The 12,546-nt window shown below is 52.2% G+C and overlaps 1 long non-coding RNA gene across 2 annotated transcripts; it reads right to left on the bottom strand.

Annotated features, from left to right (window-relative positions):
- Nucleotides 1–6,026: 6,026 nt before the first annotated feature.
- Nucleotides 6,027–8,758, bottom strand: LOC130705631 (uncharacterized). 2 transcript variants are annotated; one of them, XR_009005966.1, is made up of 4 exons: nt 8,612–8,758; nt 6,887–7,009; nt 6,333–6,607; nt 6,027–6,204 (listed from the first exon to the last, which is right to left on the bottom strand). It is a non-coding gene; the product is annotated as an uncharacterized LOC130705631 (long non-coding RNA). The 2 variants fall into 2 exon arrangements; XR_009005965.1 differs by having other exon boundaries at nt 6,027–6,607.
- Between the last annotated feature and the right edge of the window lie 3,788 nt (nt 8,759–12,546).

Here is a 12,546-nt window from a genome sequence, read left to right as displayed (position 1 = left end):
AGGTACCCACGTATTCTAGAGATGCCGGGCCATCTACGTGGACACCGCTCAGAGGTGCCCCAGACACAGTCTCCATCGAGGTGGGGCAGTGATGAGAAGACAGGGGAGGGAGGTGGTCAGTGGCGAGGAAGGACTCCCAGCGGGGACTTGTCAGGGCAGCGGTACTGCCCCTCGCCGCCAAGGCGGAGGAGAGGCGCCGCTCGCCGCCACCACCAGCGAAGGGACTGCAGCCCCTGCCCCGGCACAGGAAGCAGTGCTGGGGTGGGGGGCGTCGGACCCTACGGAATGCAAGGAAGTTTGACGGAGCAGCTGAGGAGAGATTATCCCCTCTGCTTCTGCGCAATCCCCGACAGCTGAACGCGGGGTGAGCGTGCTCCTGGGGGTGTGCTGTGCTGCGGGGGGACCCCGGGGACCCCTCCCTGGCCTCTCCAGTCAGCCTCCTCTGGGATAAACCCGGGCGGGGCGGGGCGGGGGGCGTGGGGGGAGGTCAGGTTACCAAGATGCCATCGCACCCGCCAGGGCTCTTCCTGTCCTGCAGCCTCTCTGAGCCTTCCACCTGGTCCCTAGTGAAGAGAGGAGGCTGGCTGGCCTTACCTTACCCCAGTAAGCCCCAGGAAAGGAGTCCCACCCTCTGCGCCCTCCAGGTATGGATTTGGTGGCTTTTACTGGGGCATTTCGCACAAATGTTAATACATTCACTCTGCTGTACGGACCCAGGATTGCAGCTGGGAGGCTCCAAGCTGCTGACCGACCCTAAGCTGGTCGGACGCCCAAGCATCATCGACAGAGGCCAACACTGGACGCCAGGAGCCCCAGATGAGTTCACTGGTCTTGACAAATGTGTGGTGACCTCCTCACGCCCACGCCTTTGGACGTGTTTTTCTCTTGCTTGTAACTCCCACCTCCCGACTCCCCCCGCCCCCGCCAAATCCTCGCAGCCCCAGCGCTTTCCCCAGCATACCTTCCAGCTCATGCCTCTGACCCGAGAGTCTACCCAGATCACAGACACCGTGAGGGTGTTTTCTCCAATCGTCTCCAGGTCCCACTTCCCCAGCTGGGTTTTTGTTTGTTTGTTTGTTTGTTTTGGGTTTTTTATTCTGGCCCTGCGGCTTGCAGGATCTCAGTTCCCTGACCAGGGACTGAACTCGTGCCCCCCCACCCCGCCCCCGCAGTGGAAGCGCGGCGTCCTAACCACTGGACTGCCAGGAAGTCCCCCTAACTGGGTGTTTGATGCTGGCCCTAGTGTCCTTTCCTGAATGCCAGTCCCAGGGCTCTCTTACATGATGAGCTCCAGGTAGATATTTTCAACATTTAAAGAAGAAGGAACATTTGTGTATGTTTGGAAAACTACATAATAAAAAGTCAGTTAAAACATAAATGTGAGGCTCCTCAAAATATTAACACTGGCTCCCCCCTACACTCCACCATGAGTCACTCGGGGCCACGTGTTGACATTACTAAGTAATCACCAAGTAACGCAGCTGACAAACCATTGCCAAATACAGCCCGTTGTGCTTCAACGTGACATCTGTGTTCCTAAAAACCACTGCTGCACACAAAATCACTCAATAAACAGCACCTGGCTTACGGGAGTAAACAGGGCCCAGGAACAACTAAATACCAGAGACACTTTCAAAACAGACAGTACCCTAGCGAAAACGGTAGCAGTTTTAACATGATAGATGGCTCATAAACACAAAAATTAGAAAATGAGCACGGCACTTTACCTTGGAAATGACCTGAAGCGGGCTTGCGAACGGGGGGCTGGGCGGGGCTGCAGCCTCCGCGTCCTCGAGGACGGTGGAAACGGGTAGGGCCCGCTGTCCTCGGTTTTCCTTGACACTGTCAAAGGGAAGCAATCCTTCCAGCCTTTAAGCCTGAGGCATGTGCTTCTGCCTTGGAGAGATAGGGCCTTTGAAGCAAGTGTTTACAGTAAATATCTGTTTCATCAAAGTTGAAAATCTAAGCCAACATTATAGACTTCTTTTACAATTAACTTGGGAATCACTGCTTTTCATTTGTTTTCGACCTCTTCGTTTTCTATCACCGGCGCTCCGTGCTTTGGAAACCGCAGCGAGGCCTGAAACCACTGAGCCAGCCAGGACGGCGCGGAAGCGGATGGCTCCTGCAGGATTCGGGGATTTGGGTGAAGGTGTGCACACACAAAGGATGCCTTCCCCGCACGTGCTCCCTGGAGTTCTGAACCTGGAGCCTTAGACGTGGGCGGCGTGGAATGACTGTTTCTTCTTTTTTCTTTAATATAGAAAAGCTCACCTGTGCAAAAGCAGAGGAAAGCCCAGCCTTTCGGGACCACAGGCGTGGTGAAGCGAGGTCGCTGGGAGCTGCCTGAGGCGTCCGGCTACCTGCGTACGCGTGCATGTGTGCGTGCTCGCGCCTGTGCGTGCGTGTACGTGTACGCGGGCTGTGCGTATGTGCGTGCGCGCATGCGTGTTTGTACAGGAGTGTGTGCGTGCTCGTGTCTGTGTGTGTACGTGCTCGTGTCTGTGTGTGTACGCGTGTGCACGTGCGCATATTGAGAATTCCTACCCCGCTCAGTTCAGTTGGATACGGCTTGATGCTCACGGGCAAACGCAAAGTTCACATTATGCTCAAATTTTTCCCTAACGTATCAGTTGCTTTGGAACAAATTCACAAGAGTTATAAACAAAACTAACTGGAAGTGGAAACTTACACGGAGACATCCTTTCTTCTGAACACCACTCTCTCTTCGGTATATTATTTACTGATTTTGATCAATAAATACTTTATTTCATCAACACCTGTAACCCTCCTGAATATAGGTTTTATCAACTAGAAAAAAATAGATGTTTAAAAAAAAAAAACTTTAAAAAATAGAAAAGGAGAACAGGAGGAGGAGGGAGGCCTGGAGGAGGGGCTGCACCTATTCCTGGTGACCTGCACGTGTTCGAGGGGTGTGTGTGTGTGTGCACTTGTACACCTCTCTCCACATACTAAGCATAATTCCAAGCTGTTGATAGGAGCTTGCAAAATGCTTCTTCCTATCAATAGAGCATGCACAAAAGATACTGAAGATGGCATTAGTGGTGTCTGGATGGCATTCTTTTCTTTCAGGCTAGGAACTCTCAAGTCATATCCAATTTCAGCCCTAAAGTTACCTACTCATAATGAGCGTGTCCTCTAAAATCCCACTCTCCACTCTCTTCAGTGACCCTGGGCTGAGCTCTCTAGTCCTCAGCCCTCACCAGTGCCTGTCAGCAGGAGAGTTAGTGTGTTTAAATATCCACAGACGTGTTTACAGTTTAGACATTTCCCAGGAGAGGCTGCCTCTGTGCTCTGCCCAAGTCCCGTGCCTTGATGGTAGTAAGTCCTTTCAAAGACCTTACTATTCCTGGTGATAATACAATAATCATAAGAATAGTGACAGTCACCTTGTTTTCAGCGCATACTCTGTATGTGCTGGGGTCAGAGATAAAGGTTTGAGGCACATGATCACATTCTGTATTTACCACGACCCTATGAGCCAAGTATTACTAACATCCTGGTTCAACAGATGAGCAAACAGACTCAGAAAAATTAAGTAAATCACTTGCCCAAAGACACACAGTTAATAGGTGTGTGTTAAAAAGTCACCAAAGACACTCCGATTGCTTGCTGCTGCCTCTGCCCTGCCCCTCCCCCTGTCTGCTAACCTATCTGAAACCACACCTCTTCCTCCACTTTTCCTTATCCCTTCCTCTGCTTTATTTTTGTTCACCGAATTTACCTTACCTGACCTCATATCATAACAATTATTTGTTTATTGTCAGTCCCCCCGTGAGACTATTAAGTCCTCAGAGGTGGGGACTTGGTTTTGTCACTGCTGAATCTCCAACACCTAGAAGAGGCTGGTCCACAGAAGTCACTCCAAAAAGATTTGTTCAGTGAATGAATATATCTCACGCTAATTCAAATTAGGCAAAGTTGAAATGGTGTCATGCAAAATATTATTAAAGCTTCACTTTGTTTGCCAACATTTGAAGTGATTCGAATGTTTGCAGATTGTAAGAATTCATCAAGAAGCACACAATTTCAAAGCTGGTAGGACAGGGAAACTATAAGTTGTGTTTATACTGCTAACCATGGTTAAAAGAAAAACCTCGGCTTCTGTACTCCGAACACTTCAGATACTGAAGTGTGGGTTTTTCCACACCAAGCAATACTGACTGGGTGCTACAATTTAACTCAATTCTGACACTGACCGCCCAGCGTCAGCCCAGACCCCACAGGTTAAGGGCCCCGTCCCACAAGACTGTCCCCAGCCTCAGACACCAGTCACAGGGAGTGGCTCCCCAGGTTAGCCACAACTTCTGCCCAGCTTGGCTACAAATTGGAGGTTCCCACAAGCCCCCCGTCAGGTTCAGTAATTTGGTAGAACTGCTCACAGAACCCAGGGAAACAGTTTACTTATTGTTACCAATTTATGATAAAGGCTTCACCCCAGGAGCCGCCACATGGAAGGGATGCACGGGGCCAGGTGTGTGGGAAGGGGCCTGGAGAGTTCCAGGTGCGCCTCCCTCCCAGACCTCCAGGTGTTCACCCACCTGGAGGCTCTCCAAAGCCCTTGCTTGAGTTTGGGTTTTCATGGAAGCTTCATTACAAAGGCTGATGGATTACATCCCTGGCCTTTGGAGATTGGACTCAATCTCTGGCCCTACCCCCTCCCCAGAGGCCCAGGGGTGAGGCTGAAAGTTCCAACCCTTTAATCACAGGGTTGGTCCCTCTGGCAGCCAGTCTCCATCCTCCCAGAGTCACTTCATTAACATAAATTTGAATGAGGTCAAAAGGGGCTTGCTATGAATAACAAAAGCTGTTCCAATCACCTCTATCACTCAGGAAATTCCAAGGGTGCTAGAAGCCCTGTGCCAGGAACCTGGGACAAAACCAAATATATATTTTTATTATACATACAATATCACCACGGGGGCACCATTTCAGCTGGAAACTCTGGGTTCAGGACCCCCTGAGCCAGGCTGTTCTTAAACATTGGAAATCCTGGGAGTGATTTTGATGATTTCGTGTGCTATTATTTTCTCATTCACTAACATTATAATTTAAAGTATTTTGGGTGCCTATAAAAATGTCACCCAAGTACTTACCATGTGCACATGGTGAAAAATTTGCCTGAAGTTCACTAACTTTGGAGCAGAAGTTAGATGTGATGAAACACTCTATAAGGAAGCCCAAACCACACCCTGGGCCCCTCCCTGTTCATTTAGGGGAGCGGACTCGGAGAAATATCAGAGCCACTGGCTGAGAAAACGGTGAAAAAGAAATTACAAGCCCCAGATGGAGGCATTTGTGCCTCACCCTCACCCCGCAGCAAACCAAGACTTAATGGCAGTTTCTTTCTTTTTTTTAAGAGTTTTTGTTTTTTGTCATTTATTTAGTTTTGGCTGCGTTGGGTCTTCGTTGCTGCGCATAGGCTTTCTCTAATTGCAACGAGCAGGGGCTACTCTTTGTTGCGGTGAGCGGGCTTCTCATTGCGGTGGCTTCTCCTGTTGAGGAGCACGGGCTCTAGGTGGGTGGGCTCCAGTAGTTGTGGCTCGCGGGCTCAGTAGCTGTGGCTTGTGGGCTCTAGAGCGCAGGCTCAGTAGTTGTGGCTCACGGGCTCTGGGATCTTCCTGGACCAGGGCTTGAACCCGTGTCCCCTGCGTTGGCAGGCGGATTCGTAACCACTGCGCCACCAGGGAATCCTCTTAATGGCAGTTTCAATCCCTCCTAGAAATGTCACCTTTAAAACAGCCAATCTGCAATTTCCTGATCAAGGCTGGTGAGGTACGACCCCTGCCTCCCCTTCTCCCAAAAGAGGTCAGCCTGGCCTGGAACAATCCTTTCTTTTCTTTGGCTAATAGCTCCCCTTCCCCACCCTCCTTCCGCCTATAAAAACCCCTCGAGCCCCCCACCTGGATGGGATGCCGCCCAATTCATGACTCAGTTAACAAAGCCAATCAGATCTTCAAGTTCACTCAGTTGAATTTTGTTTTTATAACAAAACATAAAGCAACTCTACAGCAACAATAATAATAGTTAATGACTTCTTTGCTTTGTCTTGCTACTTTGTATTTCTGTGGCAAAATAGGTCTTGAATCACGTGAGCCAAAAGTCACCTCTTGCCTGTAACGCGACCACCGGGCTACAGGGCCCCAAGTCCCGCCTTGTCTGTGGTTCCTGATTCAGCTCCACCTGCAGGGTTGGCAGCGGGAGACGGGACCCCGCCGTCAAACCATAAGGGTAGTTCTCCAGCCACTGTGTCCCCTGGGGGCGGGTCCCCAACCCTTCACCGCCAGCCCTGAGCTGAGGTTTCTTCTCACCTGGATTGCAGGAGGTCCCATCAGCTGCCCAGAATAAGCTGGACGGGCTTCCTGGGCAGAAGCCTTCGCTGATGCAAACCCGTGGCTCCCCTAGGCCACCAAACCGTTCGCGGGGCCCTGTGAGAAATAGGTCACTCCTTTGTCCGGAACCCTCCTGCCACGGGTTCAGCTAAACGGTAGCTCCTCTTTCAGACACAGAACCAACTGCCAACCCATATGCAGCAGAAAGTAACTTGAATGCTAACTTCCCGCACCTTCTGGGGCCCCGCACCGGCCTGTAAGGAAGAAACCAGAGTTAGGTTTGAACCTTGAGTCAGCTCAGTCCATCTCCCTCAGACCCTCCCTGCTTCCTGGCTTCATCCATTGACCCAAATCCCATGGCACTTTCTCCCGCAGGGCTGTCCAGTGATCTGACAGCCTGGGAGACCATGGCATGCTGAGAAGGCTAGTAGGTGGCCCTGGGGGACAGTCAGGACACTGCGATGTAGGAGGAAGGGCTGGGGGGGCCAGTGGAGCGAGGAAGGAGGGAGGCTCTGTCCACAGGGAGCGCTTACCGCATTCCAGGTGGGGCTTGGCCCTGGGGTGCAAAGACAGCAGGACACGACTTGGCCGACCAGCGGGGCACAGCCGGGGGCCTAAGGCTTGAGCACGAGCAAGTCAGGCGCCTAACGGGGGTCCTGCAGAGCAAGGAATTTGGGCAGGTGTTTGGGCTTGCGGGACTGCCAGGAAAGTGTCCCTCTGTGCAAGCAAGAGTCTCCTCTGGATAGCTTCTCTGGAGAGCGGGAAATGAAACGAAGGAAATGAAAAGACAAAGATGGAAAACATGCCGGGTGGGGTAACGGACAGACCACAAACCGAGGCCAGAAACACGAGGGCTAACGCTGAGCTCTTCTGGGAACTGGCTAGGGGGGTGGAGCAGAATTCTTCAGGCTCCGATTTCCTCAGCCATGCAAAGCTCTGGCTTGATTAGGAATAAGCCTACTGTGCACAGGGCCTGACCCCCAGACAGGGCACTGAGAGGCAGCTGTGGCTCTTAGCACAGGGATGCCCAGGTCCTGCCCGTGTACTGTCAGATGGGGGTAAGAGACACCCCAAGGATGCACCGACTTCAAACTGAAGTCACTGATTTCCACGATGCCTTGACACTATCCCCACAAACATGTGCTGAACACCCTCAGCTGCAGAGGTAGGAACTCAGGGGCAATCCCAGCTGACCATGCCATCCCTGGGCTGTGGGTCATTTTGCTTTTATCCCTAGAGTTGCTTCCAAGTTAAGGGAGGAGTTCAGCTGTACACCAGCTCCGTGGAGTCATGTCACTCTGACCAATGCCAAAACTCACCAGCCATTTTCAGTGTGAAAATTTAGGTGCAGGCAGTGCCTTGCACTGAAGAGCATTTAAATAAGTGCTTTGGGGAGCGGAACGCATGCATCATACACTCTGCTTTGGAAACAGATGGATTCTGGAGCTCCCACGTCTCCTAAAAAGAAGGAAGTGCCGCAGCCCAACCCAAGGTGGTACCACAGGGTGACCATTCTGGAGGCAAGAGCCGGTATCTCCTCCCTGTGTCCCTGGCGACGATGCACGTGACTGTGGAGGAAAAACTAGTTCTAGATCCCTGGGAAAAACACACAAGGAATGAGATGAAACGTCCTACTTAACTGGCCCCTGAACTCTCACAACCTGTTTTTCTGCTCTTTTCTATTTTATAAGCGTCCGTCCAAACTTTCTCCCGCTGTCACGCCCACAGCCCTCAGACCTGGACCTGCCTTCTCACGTGTCCCCACCCTATCCGTCCATGTCCCTGAACACTGGTCCCGGCTCATCCACAAAAGAGCTAAAACAGGTTGTTGCTGTCTCACATCAGCCTCAAGGAGCTAAGGTCCTTTGTCTATAAATTCAAGACAGAGAATAAGGCCTGGAGCTCACTGTTTTGACCTGCCAAGTAATTTCTAACCATAGAAAAGAGGCATGCAGGCTTCCAAATACCGCTCGGTGACACACACACATACACACACACACACAGAGAGAATGACCCAGCATGCACAGCCAACGGGCATCTAGGTCCTTGGGTGGAGATGTCATTTTGAAATTGCATCTGTAGATCTGGAGGAGAATCTAAGTTTACCCCTTTCTTTCCCAAAGAGAGTTTACTGAACAGACAAGAATGCCGGGCCGTTGAGGCCAAAGCACAGAGGGCCTGACCGAAGGAGTGCATTTGGGGTTTTACGCTCCATATCAGATTTAAGATACATGAAGATTAAAAACACTGGAACTCACCCAATAAGACAGTGTTGGTTGAGGGGCTTCCCTGGTGGCGCAGTGGTTGAGAGTCTGCCTGCCGATGCAGGGGATGCAGGTTCGAGCCCTGGTCTGGGAAGATCCCACATGCCGCGGAGCAACTAGGCCCATGAGCCACAAGTACTGAGCCTGTGCGTTTGGAGCCTGTGCTCCGCAACAAGAGAGGCTGCGACAGTGAGAGGCCCGCGCACCGCAATGAAGAGTGGCCCCCACTCGCCGCAACTAGAGAAAGCCCTCGCACAGAAACGAAGACCCAACACAGCCAAAAATAAATAAATAAATAAATAAATTTTTTTAAAAAGCAGTGTTGGTTGATCCCATACTAGTGAACTTATTACTTACAGGGGCACAATTCCAATGACTGTGGGACCAGGGGACCGCTGATTTAGGGGCTGGAGCGCTCAAAGAAGGTAGGACGTTTCTTGGTGAGGTGGAAAGCCGGGCAGGTCTGGAAGGTCCCCACTTGTGAAGTGCACAGACGCACATGGTCTCTCTACTGACCGGCTTTAAGGTGACACTAGGCAGAGATGAGCGAGGGGGTGAGTCAGAATCTGGCTTCGGCCGCCGGGCCTGCAGCGACACTCACACAGATGGAAGCTGTGACCCGCTGGCCTGGGCCAGCTCCGTTCCTGTCCTGTCGCCGAGCCCACATTCCAGACTCCATCGTGCCTCTCGGGGCAGCCGAGGAGCCTGCATCTCGGTTGAGGGGGTCTAGGCTCCTGTTCACGGCCCAGCAACGAGCCCTATAGGCCCCAGAGCAGCCTTCACCCCGCGCCCAGCTCCTGAGTCACCCACAGCAGAGCCCCAGCCTGAGTCACTCCGCTGTCATAAATGCCTTCTCATTTCAAAGCTCCTCCTCTGAAAATACTGTCGACCACCACGTCACAGCATAGAAACAAGAGCCTTAGAAACCGAATCTCAGAGCGGTGGGGTGAGCACGTGGAAAAGCCGTGTGTGCGCAGCTGACCCCCCAACCAGCAGGTGTTCCGATGGGGGGCCCTGTCCTCAAGGCTCTGCTCCCCCTCCCCGCCTCCTTCCGGTCCCCAGGAGGGAGTGGACTGAGGGTCCCCCAACCTCTCTGAGCCGGGTGGCCCAAGGGGGTCAGCCTGACTCTCTCTCCTGCCCTCTTGGGCTCACTCAGCGAATTCACTCCCTCTGGCTCTCTAGGATCTCTAGGGTCCTGGAGGCAACAAGGTTAGAAGTACAAAACGGACTTCAAAGCAAAAAGCATCCACAGAGATAAGGAGGGTCACTTCGTAGTGATAAAATGATAACATCTGGACAGTTTCCCACGTGGGGCTGTCCCGTGCCACCGGCAATGCACAGTGCTCTTGTCAACATTCTTGCATTGAAATCAAAATTGTTTTGAATATGATCCATTGACCAAGAAGATATAGCAATTTGATATATCTAATAACCTAGATTTAAATATATAAAGCAAAAAAAATGACTGAACTAAAATGACAAATAGACAAATCTACACACATAGTAGGTGATTTTGACATACTCTTTTCATAATTAACAAACATGAAAGTCAGCGAGGATATAGATTTGGACAACCCAGATATCTCTTGGAAAAACAGTTCAGCATCATCTTTAAAATTACAGATATGCAAATCCAGAACTTCCATTTCGCAAGGTACAGCCCACGGAGAAACTGCACATGTGACTCACATTCAGAAATATTCATAACAGCATTGCCCACTGCCAGCAGCCCTGTACGACAGCCAATTCCCCATCTACAGTCAAATGAATAAGTAACTGTGGTACACTCACTGGAGAGGATCCTATAAGCAGTGAAAACCAGGGGACTAAGTCTGCGCACAACAGCGTGGACGAACCCCAGAGCACGATGCTGAGGGAGAGGGGCAGGATAAAGGAACTGAGCGGGACTCCTTTCCTACGCTGTTTAGAAATAAAGCTGAAGTACAGTGTTTAAGGTACACACATGAGGGCTTCCCTGGTGGCGCAGTGGTTGAGAATCTGCCTGCCAATGCAGGGGACACGGGTTCGAGTCCTGGTCTGGGAAGATCCCACATGCCGCAGAGCAACTAGGCCCGTGAGCCACAATTACTGAGCCTGCGCGTCTGGAGCCTGTGCTCCGCAACAAAAGAGGCTGTGATAATGAGAGGCCCGCGCACCGCGATGAAGAGTGGCCCCACTTGCCACAACTAGAGAAAGCCCTCGCACAGAAACGAAGACCCAACACAGCCATAAATAAATAAATAAATAAATAAAAATTAAACTTAAAAAAAAAAATTAATTTAAGGTACACACATGCATGCTCGCACTGTAAAGGGCAGTAAAGAGATGGTTATCACACCGTCAGGTTGTTGGTCACTCTGTGGAGTCAGGGGGTTGACCAGAAAGACGCACTCAGGGGACTCCTAGGCTGCAGGTATTAAACTGTACCTAGATTTTTATGCAACTTTAGGTATGTTGTTATTTACCAGTAAAAGCAATACTTTCAAAACTTAAGACAAGCTGGTCAGAGCGCCCCCAGGAGCTGTCCTGCCCGGAGAAGCGCCGCCCTCTCCTCCTCTGGTCCCTTCAGGCACCTGGTCCTGCCCGCACCCTCAGCCCCCTCCCCACCCAGACGGCCCAGGGAGGTAGGCAGCTCATCCAGGGATGGAGGCCCGGGCTCTGGCCCCTCCCTGATGGGCAGGCCCTTTCTAGGCAGGAATGCCTGTTTCCTCCCAGGAAAGAGGCAGGTGTGGGCTGCGAAGCAAGGCCCACGCATCCTGTTTGGGTTCGGGGCCCTGACCTGCCTTCAGCCCAGGAAAGAGGAATCCCTCACAGGGGCCACACTAGTTTGTAAGGACCCAAGTGGGCCTTTCTTGTTATGAAAAGCACACGTCTGCCTTCACCTCCCTGTCTCGGGCTCATCAAGGGCAAGCAGGGCTGTGCTGGGGCAAAATTCAAAGATTTAGGATCTTCAACCTGTTGGCATCGGCTGTTCCCAAGGGCCGGAACCGACGGGTAGAGGCAGACATGGCAGAAAACTAAAGCCAGGCCGTCGGGGTAACGTCTCTGAACCACGCTCCTTCTTCCAGCCCTCGGCAGAAATTCCTGGTCCCCAGGGGTGACCCGATGCGGGATATTTCCGGTCCGCACTAGGGACCCAGCCAGGTCCTGAGGCTTCCGGGAACCCTTTTTTTTTTTTTTTTAAATAGATTGCTGACACCTGTATATAAAATACATTCCCATAACAGACATTTTCCAAAAGCTCTCCAACCACAGAGCGTCTACCTAAAGCCTGAGAAATGTAAGCCTCTGGCTTATTTTCCCTCTGCGCATCCACAGGCGGCGCCGCCAAAAATGGGCAAGAGCGGCCTGGGCCCACCTCCCAACGCCTCAGCTGCGGAGACAGACGAAAAGCAGGCTTCGTCGTCGTCGCTGGACCCAGTCCCGCCTTCTTCCCTCGAATGAACTCAAAGGCCGCAGCACCTCGCGCTCCAGGGCGCCCCTCCGCTCCCATCCCCCGGGGACGCGCCCACCGACATCCCTGTCCCCCCCCAAGCTCCCCCTCCCCCTCCCTTCTGTGTCCATCAGGCCACCTTTAGGGGTCACTCCCTCCGCCTCCACCTGCTCCTCTCGCTCGCCCGCACCGCCCTGGGCGTCCGGTCCTCCCTGCTGGTCCTCCTGGGCGTCTCTGCCTGGGCCCTGTCTGTGTCATGTGTGACTTTTTGTTCCACCTTTGCCCCCCTATCTTCAATTCTCCATACAGCAGCAGAGCGGCCTTTTGAAATGAGAAATCAGACCTAGCCAGGCTCCTTCCCCCCACCCCTCCCACCACGTGGCTTCCCTCATTTTCTGGGTAAGATCCAAAGTCACCCCCGCGGTGACCTGGCCCTGCCCGTGTCTCTCCTCACCCCGAAGTGCTCGCCTTCCAACCCGCTCCCCCAGGTTCCTTC

The sequence above is a fragment of the Balaenoptera acutorostrata genome, chromosome 18, assembly GCF_949987535.1.
Source record: "Balaenoptera acutorostrata chromosome 18, mBalAcu1.1, whole genome shotgun sequence".
Lineage (NCBI taxonomy): Eukaryota > Metazoa > Chordata > Mammalia > Artiodactyla > Balaenopteridae > Balaenoptera > Balaenoptera acutorostrata.
This window is presented reverse-complemented; position numbering and strand designations above follow the sequence as displayed.